This window comes from Leopardus geoffroyi, chromosome A1, assembly GCF_018350155.1.
Source record: "Leopardus geoffroyi isolate Oge1 chromosome A1, O.geoffroyi_Oge1_pat1.0, whole genome shotgun sequence".
NCBI lineage: Eukaryota > Metazoa > Chordata > Mammalia > Carnivora > Felidae > Leopardus > Leopardus geoffroyi.
This window is the reverse complement of record NC_059326.1, coordinates 3,300,563-3,310,747: the sequence shown is the minus strand read 5'-3', so window position 1 is coordinate 3,310,747 and position 10,185 is coordinate 3,300,563. Positions and strand designations below refer to the sequence as shown.

The 10,185-nt window shown below is 37.0% G+C and overlaps 1 long non-coding RNA gene across 1 annotated transcript; it reads right to left on the bottom strand.

The window, feature by feature from the left end:
* Positions 1-518: 518 nt before the first annotated feature.
* On the bottom strand, positions 519-9,854 carry LOC123593630. Its single transcript, XR_006711339.1, has 3 exons — positions 9,715-9,854; positions 5,481-5,577; positions 519-893 (listed from the first exon to the last, which is right to left on the bottom strand). It is a non-coding gene; the product is annotated as an uncharacterized LOC123593630 (long non-coding RNA).
* Positions 9,855-10,185: the final 331 nt, after the last annotated feature.

Below are 10,185 nucleotides of genomic sequence, written 5' to 3'. Positions count from 1 at the left end.
TCTCACCATTATTTTCTGATTATTGCTAACAAGGCAGTTCCCTGGGATTTATTCAGTTATTGAATCTAATTTTCTGGGTGTCCTAGGAAATCTTCATGTAGGAAGCCCACCAGGTGAATCTCATGCTCACTAAAGTTAAAAACAACAACTGACAGAGCTTACCAAACAACAACAACAACAACCCCGGTGACCTCTAACATCTGTTGATGGCGAGTGGTGTTGACTCATTCTTCCTCTGTTCAATCTCAAGTTCAATTTTTATAAATAGAGATGCTTTTGTTTATACTCCGTCTTTTAGTTTTTGCTCAGTGTTCTGGGAATATGTCGGTAGGAAAACCCTTGGATGTGCTGTAGATGTATTTTGGAAGAAAACACTCGGCTATGTTTATCCCAGTGAAATGAGAAAATACTGAAGACTGAGATGCCAAGGAGTATAAAAGAATTAGCATTCACATTTATATTTAGGGCCAAAACATAGGCTAGACAGTTAGAAACATTTTGGCAGTGTTTAATATGAAGTTGAACATAATAGAAGTGGTTTCAAAATATTTGTACAGGGGGAAGCCCATGGCTGCAAGGTAGCAATCAATCATCACCATCAATATTTGGATCAGGCCCCTTTGCGTTATTATTTATTTCAGTAAATTCTCAAAACAGTCTGAATGGACTCTGGACAGATTTTTCTTCTCCCGATATGATTTTCCTTGTCCTCTCCAGTGTCCCAATTCCAGTAGTTGTCACATTCAGCCACTCTTTTGTTTATGCCAACAACTTTGAAGTTGTCTGTAACTGCGATCTCTCGCGCGCCTCTTTCCCTCCCTGCCCTCTGACATACCCGTGTCTGATGGGTTAGATTCATTCGCTCAGAAGACTGCTTAGATTGGCGCAAATACCTGGTAGGTGAAGATAAAAAGCCTAAAGCAACACCTCATGTGTTTATAGACCTCTTAGTAGCTAGATGATTAAGCTCAAATATCTGTCATTCCTTTACGTAAAACAACAAAGTGACAAAAATAGTGTCGCATTGACCAGGAAAATGATTTGAAGGGATTTACAAATGACATCATATTGCTGACTTTGCTGTTCCTACTGGGGTAGTTTTAGGAGTTCAGACTCCTGTTCACCTTTACAAATACTGTCTGGTAGCCTATGACCCACTGATTCTTCCAGATTCATTCTGTTGGATATAAATGACCTCAGCAAACACCCCGTCCCATCAGCACACATGTATTACATTTACATCGACATGCACCTGTTTGCCCAACGTTTACCATTTCTCAGATTTTAGTTTGTAGATTACCTTCCCCTCTCTGTTTTACCTATCTTTCTTCTGGGTTGTTTTTCTGCCTTTTGTATGCGGGGGTGCATCGTCCTTAATGGTTATGCTTCCTTTGGTAACCTCAGTGGATCTGGGGTTATTTATCTAAGCCTGTCTGGCAGTGGTACCTGGAAACCTGACAGTGCTCTCTCTCCAGAAACAAAAATTCAAAGAATTTATTGGAAGCATATCACTTTATCAAGCAAGCTCTTTAAGCTGAAAGCAAGAGGCCCCATAGGATAATTCAAATCTACATGAAAAGCAAAGAGTTCAGCCAATGGTAATCACTAAGGTAATTCTAAAAACAATATAATTATATGTCTCTCTCTTCTTCTATTAACTTATTTCAAAAGCAGTAATGTCAAGTAATATGTATGGAATTGGATGTCTAAAATACAGATATGTAACATCTTGACAATAACAGTAAAAAACAGATGGGTGGGAGGAAAGCTGTGTTAAAGGGAATGACACAACACGGTGTAGAGAAATTACAGGAACAAATGGAAAATAACAAGGTTAATACAACAAACTCTATACACATATGCTTACTCTCTTTCCCTGAAGGGAATACAATTATTCAAGTTAATAATTATACCAATGCATATTTGGGCCTTTAACATACACAGATGTTATGAATAAATGATAGCACAGAAAATAGGACGAGTTAATAGAAGTACAGAGAAGTAATGTTTCTATAACATACTGGAATTAAATTAGTGGAAGCCTGAATTTAATATTAATTAATTAGGAAGTATATTGTAAGCCATGGAACAACCACTCATGAAATAACCAAAAAAAATGCAGATTGAAAAATAATTAAAGGAATTAGTACATTACCCTAGAAAATATTCATTAATGTAAAAGAAAGCGGGAAAGGAAAAAATAGGAATAAAAAACATGACACACATAGCAAACGAAAAGTAAGATGTGAAAAGTAAATGCAACTATATCAATAATAACATTAAATGTGAATGAATTGAGGGGCACCTGGGTGGCTCAATAGGCTAAGCATCTGACTTCAGCTCAGGTCATGATCTCCTTCCTGGTTCGTGAGTTCAAGCCCCGCATCTGGCTCTGTGCTGACAGCTTGGGGCCTGGAGCCTGCTTTGGATTCTGTGTCTCCATCTCTCTCTGCTCCTCTCCTGCTCTCTCTCTCTCTCTCTCTCATAAATAAACGTTTAAAAAAATTAATGCGAATGAATGAAAAATTGAATGAAAAGGCAAAGATTGTCAGACTCAGTTTAGAAAATACAAGATCTAACTTGTGCTGTATACACTTTACATTAGAAGACAAATAGGTTGAAAATAAATGGATAGAAGGGACGAAAAGGTACATTTTATAGTGATGAAAGCTAAAAATCTATAAGGAAAAGATAACAATTATAATGTTATATTCACCTAATACCAAATCCTCAAAATATATGAAAAAGTCTGAGTAAAGAGAAAAACTGATAATGTCATATAATAGTTGGAGACTTGAATAATGGATAGAAAAACTAAGCAGATCAACAGGGAAATTGAACATGTGCATAACACTATCTATAAACCAAACTTAACAGAAATCTGTAGAACACTGCACCCAACAACACAATACACACCGTTCTCAAGTGCTCATAGAATTACAGGATTGACTATATAGTAGACCATAAAACAACTCATTAAGTTTACAAGGATTGAAATCATACAAAATATGTTCTCTGACCACAATAGAATAACATTAGAAATTTATAACAGAAAGAAATTTGGAAAATTCACAAACATATAAAAATTAAATAGCATATTCCTAAATAATAAATGAATCAAAGAAAAAAAAATAAGGGAAGTTGGAAAATACTTTGAGATACATGAAAATAAAGACACAACATGCCAAACATTGGGATGCAGCTAAAGCAGAGTTCAGAAGGGAATTTATAGGTGTAAATGCGTACGTGTATATACGTGAAACATCTCAAATCAATAACCTAAATTCCTATCTTAAGATACTAGAAGAATACAAAAAAACATCCTAGGAAAGAAGAAGGAAGGCAATGATAATGGTTAAAGCATCAATAAATGAAATTCAAGATAGAAAATTAATAGATAAATCAATGAAACCAGAAGTTGGTTCTTCATGAAGATTGACAAAATTGACAAACCTTCAGCTAGATTGACCACAAATAAATAAATAAATAACTAAATAAATAAAAGAAAATTCAAACTACTAAAATCAGGAATGAAATAGGAGACATCAATACAGACATTAGAGAAACATGATGATAAAAAATACTATGAACAATGGTAGGCAAACAAATTGGATAAATTAGATGAAATGGAAAGATTCCTACAAGAAACACATTATAAAAACTGACTCAAGAAAAAATAAAAACCCTGAATAACAAGGGAAGTATAACAACTAAGCAAGTGTAACAAGAATTGAATTAACAGTCAAAAGACTTCACACAAAGAAAAGCCCAGTATCAAATGGTTTCACTGGTAAATTCTATGAAACTTTTAAAGAAGAATTAATACCAATTCTTTACAGAGGCTCAAAAAATAAAGAATTGAGGGGCGCCTGGGTGGCTCAGTCGGTTGAGCGTCCGACTTCAGTTCAGGTCATGATCTCACAGGTCGTGGGTTTGAGCCCTGTGTCGGGCTCTGTGCTGACAGCTCAGAGGCCAGAGCCTGCTTCGAAATCTATGGCTCCCTCTCTCACTCTTTGTCCCTCCCCTGCTCATGCTCTGTCTTTCTCTTTCTCAAAAATAAATAAACATTAAAAAAATAAAAAATAATAATAAAGAATTGAAACCCTTCCTACCTCATTCTATGAGGTCAATATTCTCCTGATATCTAAATCAGGCAAAGACATTAAACAAAAGAACTGTAGACAATATCTCTTATTAATATAGATGCAAAAAATCCTCAGCAAAATACAAACAAATTTAATCTACTAACATATAAAAAGTATTACACACCATGACAAAGTGACATTAATCCCAAGAATGCAAGGTGTTTTTATATCTGAAAATAAATTAATCTATCTTGTCAATAGGATAATAACAACACTATCATCTCAATAAACATGAATTTAACCTGATAAATTCAAATTTAACCTGTGAGCATCTATGAAAAGCCCACAGCAAACATCTATTTGTGAAAGACTCAATGCTTCCCCCTAAGATAAGAAACAATACAATGATGTCTGTTCTCACCACTTCTATTCCAGCTCCTACAAAAGATTCTAGCCGGACAAAAAGACAAAGAAAATAAGTCATCCCAATTAGAAAGGAAGAAGCAAAACTATCTCTATTCCATAGTTGACGTGATCTTGTATATAGAAAATCCCAAGGAATTCACAAAAATCATAGAACTAATAAACAAATTAGTAACATTACAGGGTACAATATTGGAATACAAAGATCAATTGTATTTCTCTAAACTAACAATAAAAGATCTGAAAATTAAAATAAGAAAACAATTCTATTTATAGTAACATTAATGGTATAAAATACTTTATTTCTTTTTCTTAGGTATTTTGTTTCTGAAATTTATTTTAAGATAAAATTATCCAAAGGAGTGAAAAATTTATCCTCTGAAAGCTGCAAAGTATTGCTGAAAAATTAAAGAAAACCTAAATAAATGGAAAGATAGCCCATGTTCATAGATCAAAAGACTTACTATTGCTCAGATGGCAATGTTCTCTAATTGATAATTCTTAACAAAATACCAGCCAGGATTTTTGCAGAATTTGACAAGCTGAACCTAGATTTCATATAGAAAAGGAAGGAAGCTAGGGCGCTTGGGTGGCCTAGTTGGTTGAGCTTCAAACTCTTGATTTTGGCTCAGGCCATTATCCCAGATAATGGAATAATGGATAACGGCTTGTGGGATCAAGCCCTGGGTCTAGCTCTGAACTGAGCATGGAACCTTCTCTTTCTCTCTTCCTCTGCCCCTCTTCCCCACTTTCACTAACTCTCTCTCTCTCTCAAATAAAATTTTGTAAAAATGGAAAGAACCCAGAATATCCAAAACCAACTAAGAAAGAACAAAAATGAGGGTTTCACGCTTTCTGATTTCAAAACTTATGACAAAGCAACAGTTTTCAAGAGAGTATGTTACTGGTGTAAAGCTAGAAATATGGATCGATGGAATAGAATTGAGAGTCAACAAATAAACCTTAACTTACATTTATGCTTGGTTGACTTGGACAATGGTTCCAAGAAGATTCAAGGAGGAAAAGAACAATCTTTCCAACAATTGGTCTGGGCCAACTGAACATCCACCTGCAAAAGAATGAAGTTGAATCCCAAGTTCACACCATACACAAAAATTAACTCAAAATACGTCATATATCTGAATGCAAAGCTAAAACTATGAAACTCCTACAAGAAAAGATAGGATCAATCTTTGTGACATTGAGTTAGGCAAAGTTTTCTTTGATATAATACCAGAAATACAAGCGACAAAAAAGAAATAGAAAAATTGTCTTTTATCAAAATTTAGAACTTTTGTGCTTCAAAGAATACTATCGAGAGAGTGAAAAGAAAACACCGAGAATGAAAAATATTTGCAAGTCATGTATGCTGAAAGACTTATATCTACGATGCATAAAGAACTCTACCAATTACCGAAAAATGAAGCAATTGCACAATAACCCAAAGACCTAAATAAATATTTCTCCAAAGATGTGCAAATGGGCAATAAGCACTTAAGAAGAAGCTCACCAGGGGCGCCTGGGTGGCTCAGTCGGTTAAGCGTCCGACTTCAGCTCAGGTCACGATCTCACGGTCCGTGAGTTCGAGCCCCGTGTGGGGCTCTGGGCTGATGGCTCAGAGCCTGGAGCCTACTTCCGATTCTGTGTCTCCCTCTCTCTCTGCCCCTCCCCTGTTCTTGCTCTGTCTCTCTCTGTCTCAAAAATAAATAAACATTAAAAAAAAATTAAAAAAAAAAAGAAGAAGCTCACCATTATTAGTCATTCGGGAAATGCATACCAAAACCACAATGATATGCCACTATATACACATCCAGGCTATAATCAAGATATGGAAATATAAACATATATCTACACAAACGTGAATGCTTATACTAGGACTTATAATAGCCAAAATGTGGAAACAACCCCAATATATATCAAGTGATAAATAAACAAGGTATTTTCATATAATGGAATATTATTTGCCAAGAAAGAGGAACGAAATATTGGTACATGCTATATGGACGAACCTTGAAAACATTATGCTAAATGAAAGAAATCGGTCACAAGCGACCACATACAGCATGGTTCCATTTATGTGAAATGTTGCCTAGGTCTGTGGTTTTGGGGACAAATAAGGAGGGACTGTTGGATATATACAGTACATTTCTATATTTGTTTACATATTCTGCGCATTCTTTCATTGGTATTTTTAGTTTTCAAGGGTACAGATCTTGATCATATTTTGTGACATTTATACCTCAATATTTCTTGTTTGTTTAGCTTTTAGTATTGCTGCTTTTTAAGACTTAAATTTTCCATGAATTTTACAAAGCTGCAAGTTTAATGACTCTGTTTTGTGGTAAGATATGGCCAGCAATATTATCCATTGTTTTTTTCCCCCAGCAGAGCAGATCAACGTTTTATTATACAGCTTTAGCACCTCACAGGGAGTTGGAATAGGATGACCTAGACTTTTAAGAACAGTTCAAAGAAGGCCTCATTGCACCTCCGAATGACAAACAGACGTGTGCCTCTAAGCTCTCAGACTCTCTAATTTGTGGTCCTCGTGATGAGAGAAAAAACATGGCTATTGACAAAACCAAATGTTCTGGAAGCTACCCTGTACCAGAATCGCCTATTAAAATGTACAATTAATTTAAAAGATTTCTCTGGACGCTTTATGGAAAGTAGTCTGTAAAGTAGCAACAGGGACATATGAGAATCCAATTAGGGTGTCACTGCACTCGGGAGAGAGATGATGATGTTTGATCTAGGGTGTCGCAAAGGAGGCACTGAAACTCAATGGTGGTCGTGAGACTCATGTGTGACTATATTGAATTAATGTTCGTGTCCCCACAAATTCATATGATGACGATCTCCAATGTGATGATATTTGGAAGTAAGGCCTTTGGGAGGTAATTAAGTTTAGGAGAGGTCATGAGAGTGGGGTTGTCATTAGGTTAAGTGTTTATACAAAGAAATACCAGAGAGCTTGCTCTGTTTCTCATCTATGCAGAAAGAAAGATGTGTGTCATGTGGGCATATAGCAAGATGGCAGCTACCTACAGCCCAAGAAAAAAGACTGCAGGATGAACCTATGTTGCCAGCTCCTCGAATCCAGCCTCCAGAACTAAGAGAAAGTTAGTTTCTATTGTTTCGGACACCAAGTCTTTGGCACTTTGTTGTGACAGCCTGAGCTAAGACAATTATCAGTTTGGCATTGTCAGCATCTTCTTATCAGTTAGGTAGATGTGCTTTGGGGATGAAATATTGATGAAAGAGTGAACAAAAAGTGATGGCTACGTGTTCGAACAACTGCATAAACTGTTATTTACTAAAACAAGAAAAAATTGGAGAAGCAGATTAAGGAGGAAAATCAAGAATCAGTCTTGGATGTATTAAATTCAAAACATCTAAGCGAAGATGTTCAGTAGAAAGTTGTATATTTAAGAGTGGGTGTCAGGCTCAAGGCTAAGGCTAGACATAAGAATCTGAGATGCATCAGTGAATGGTTGACAATGAAAGCATAAGATTGCATGAGATCACCTGCAAAATAAATATGATGGGACAAAATAATAGGTCTGAATCTTGAGTCACAAAGGTGACTGCAAAAAAGTCACCAGGAAAGTAAGGTGTCCTATAAACTGAGTCATCACATTCTTAAAGGGAAATGTGATCAACTTGGTCAAATATTGCTGAGAAGGTGAGTAGTGAGGATTCCTATCAATTACTGGATGGGCCACAGGAAGATTTGGGGGAAGATTTGGTGATTTCAGAGTATGGTGGGTGAGTATGAAACCTTAATTGGAATAGTCTCAAGAAAGTATAGACCCATAGTGTGTTATTGTATCATGGTAAAGCAGCCGTCTCCTCTCCCCCACCGACCCCCTGGGCCTTTCCTGTCCATCACTTACACCCATCAGAGACACCCGTGCACCCATGCACTTTCACGATTGGAGGACTGAACCATGTAGAAGGATTATAGGCAAAGGGAAAACAAAGAAAACACAGATTATTTGGATCAAAGACAGAACAATGACAGTTAAAATGTCACTTACCCTAAATATCATTTTTTGAAATATTGACTTATGTTGATATTTTATTTTATTTTTTTAAATATTTATTTATTTATTTATTTATTGAGAGAGTGCAGGCTCACAGCAAGGGAGGGGCAGAGAAAGGGAGACAGAGGGCCAGAAGCAGGCTCTGTGCTGACAGTAGAGAGCACCTAAGTGGGGCTCGAACTCAAGAACCGTGAGATCATGACCTGAGCCTAAGTAGGAAACCTAACCGACTACACCACTCAGGTGTCCTGACTTATGCTGAGATTTTAAAGAAATGTAAAGTTGGGGCGCCTGGGTGGCTCAGTGGGTTAAGTTTCTGACTTCGGCTCAGGTCATGATCTCACAGTTCCTGAGTTCAGGTCCCACGTCTGGCTCTGTGCTGACAGCTTGGAGCCTGGAGCCTGCTTCAGATTCTGTGTCTCCTTCTCTCTCTGTCCCTTCGCCACTCACGCTCTCTCTCTCAAAAATAAAATAAAATAAAATAAAATAAACATTTAAATTTTTTTTAAAGAAATGTAAAGTTAGAAAAGAAAGGAAGGGGCGCCTGGGTGGCTCAGTCGGTTAAGCGTCTGACTTCAGCTCGGGTCACGATCTCACGGTCCGTGAGTTCGAGCCCCGAGTCGGACTCTGGGCTGATGGCTCAGAGCCTGGAGCCTACTTCTGATTCTGTGTCTCCCTCTCTCTCTGCCCCTCCCCTGTTCATGCTCTGTCTCTCTCTGTCTCAAAAATAAATAAACGTTAAAAAAAAGAAAGGAAAGGAAAAACCCATTAAAAATAGAGGGCATAAAAAGATGTGTCTTAAAAAAATGCAAATCTATGAAGCGGTAGGTTTTTAGAGGTATTTATTCAACTGTCAGTGATTGACAGGATCATGAAGTTAAAAACAAAAAACAAAAAGGTCAATAATTTATTGCTATCCGGAATTTAAGGAAAAAGCTCATCACCATCTCTCTCATTTTAGAGAAATATAAACCATTGGTTTGAGGTTAACAAATAGGCTGTACTGCCGTCTACATATGCATTAATAGCCAATATCTAAAAAGTAGTCAAAATCGAGATCTGTTCCAGGAAGGGCAAACAGAAGCTTATTGGTGATAGAAAAAGGCCACTGAGCAAGAGATTACTTTCAGTATGAGTCAAATTCAAGGTACTTCCAGTACCTTGAGGTCAGGAGGCAGGAGAGTTCCATGTATATCTTAATATTGAAGTGAGACTCCTAAATCCAGAGCTAGTGAAAAGATTTTCAAAGTGTCTTGTACACTGCTGTTTCCCTGATTACAAAGATGCACCACTCAGGTGGTTGAAACCCCCCTGCTGGAACTCGTGGCCATTGTAGTCTCTGTGATGCGGGCTGGGCTAAGAGGAATCTTGGCGTCAAGACTCTATGTGGTTTGTGTATACAATGGAATACTACTTGGCAATGAGAAAGAATGAAATCCGGCCATTTGCAGCAACGTGGATGGAACTGGAGGGTATTATGCTAAGTGAAATAAGTCGGTCAGGGAAAGACAGATACCATATATTTTCACTCATTGTGGATCCTGAAAAACTTAACAAAAGACCATGGGGGAAGGGGAGGGAAAAAAACAAGTCACAGGCAGGGAGGGAGGCAAACCATAAGAGACTTAAAC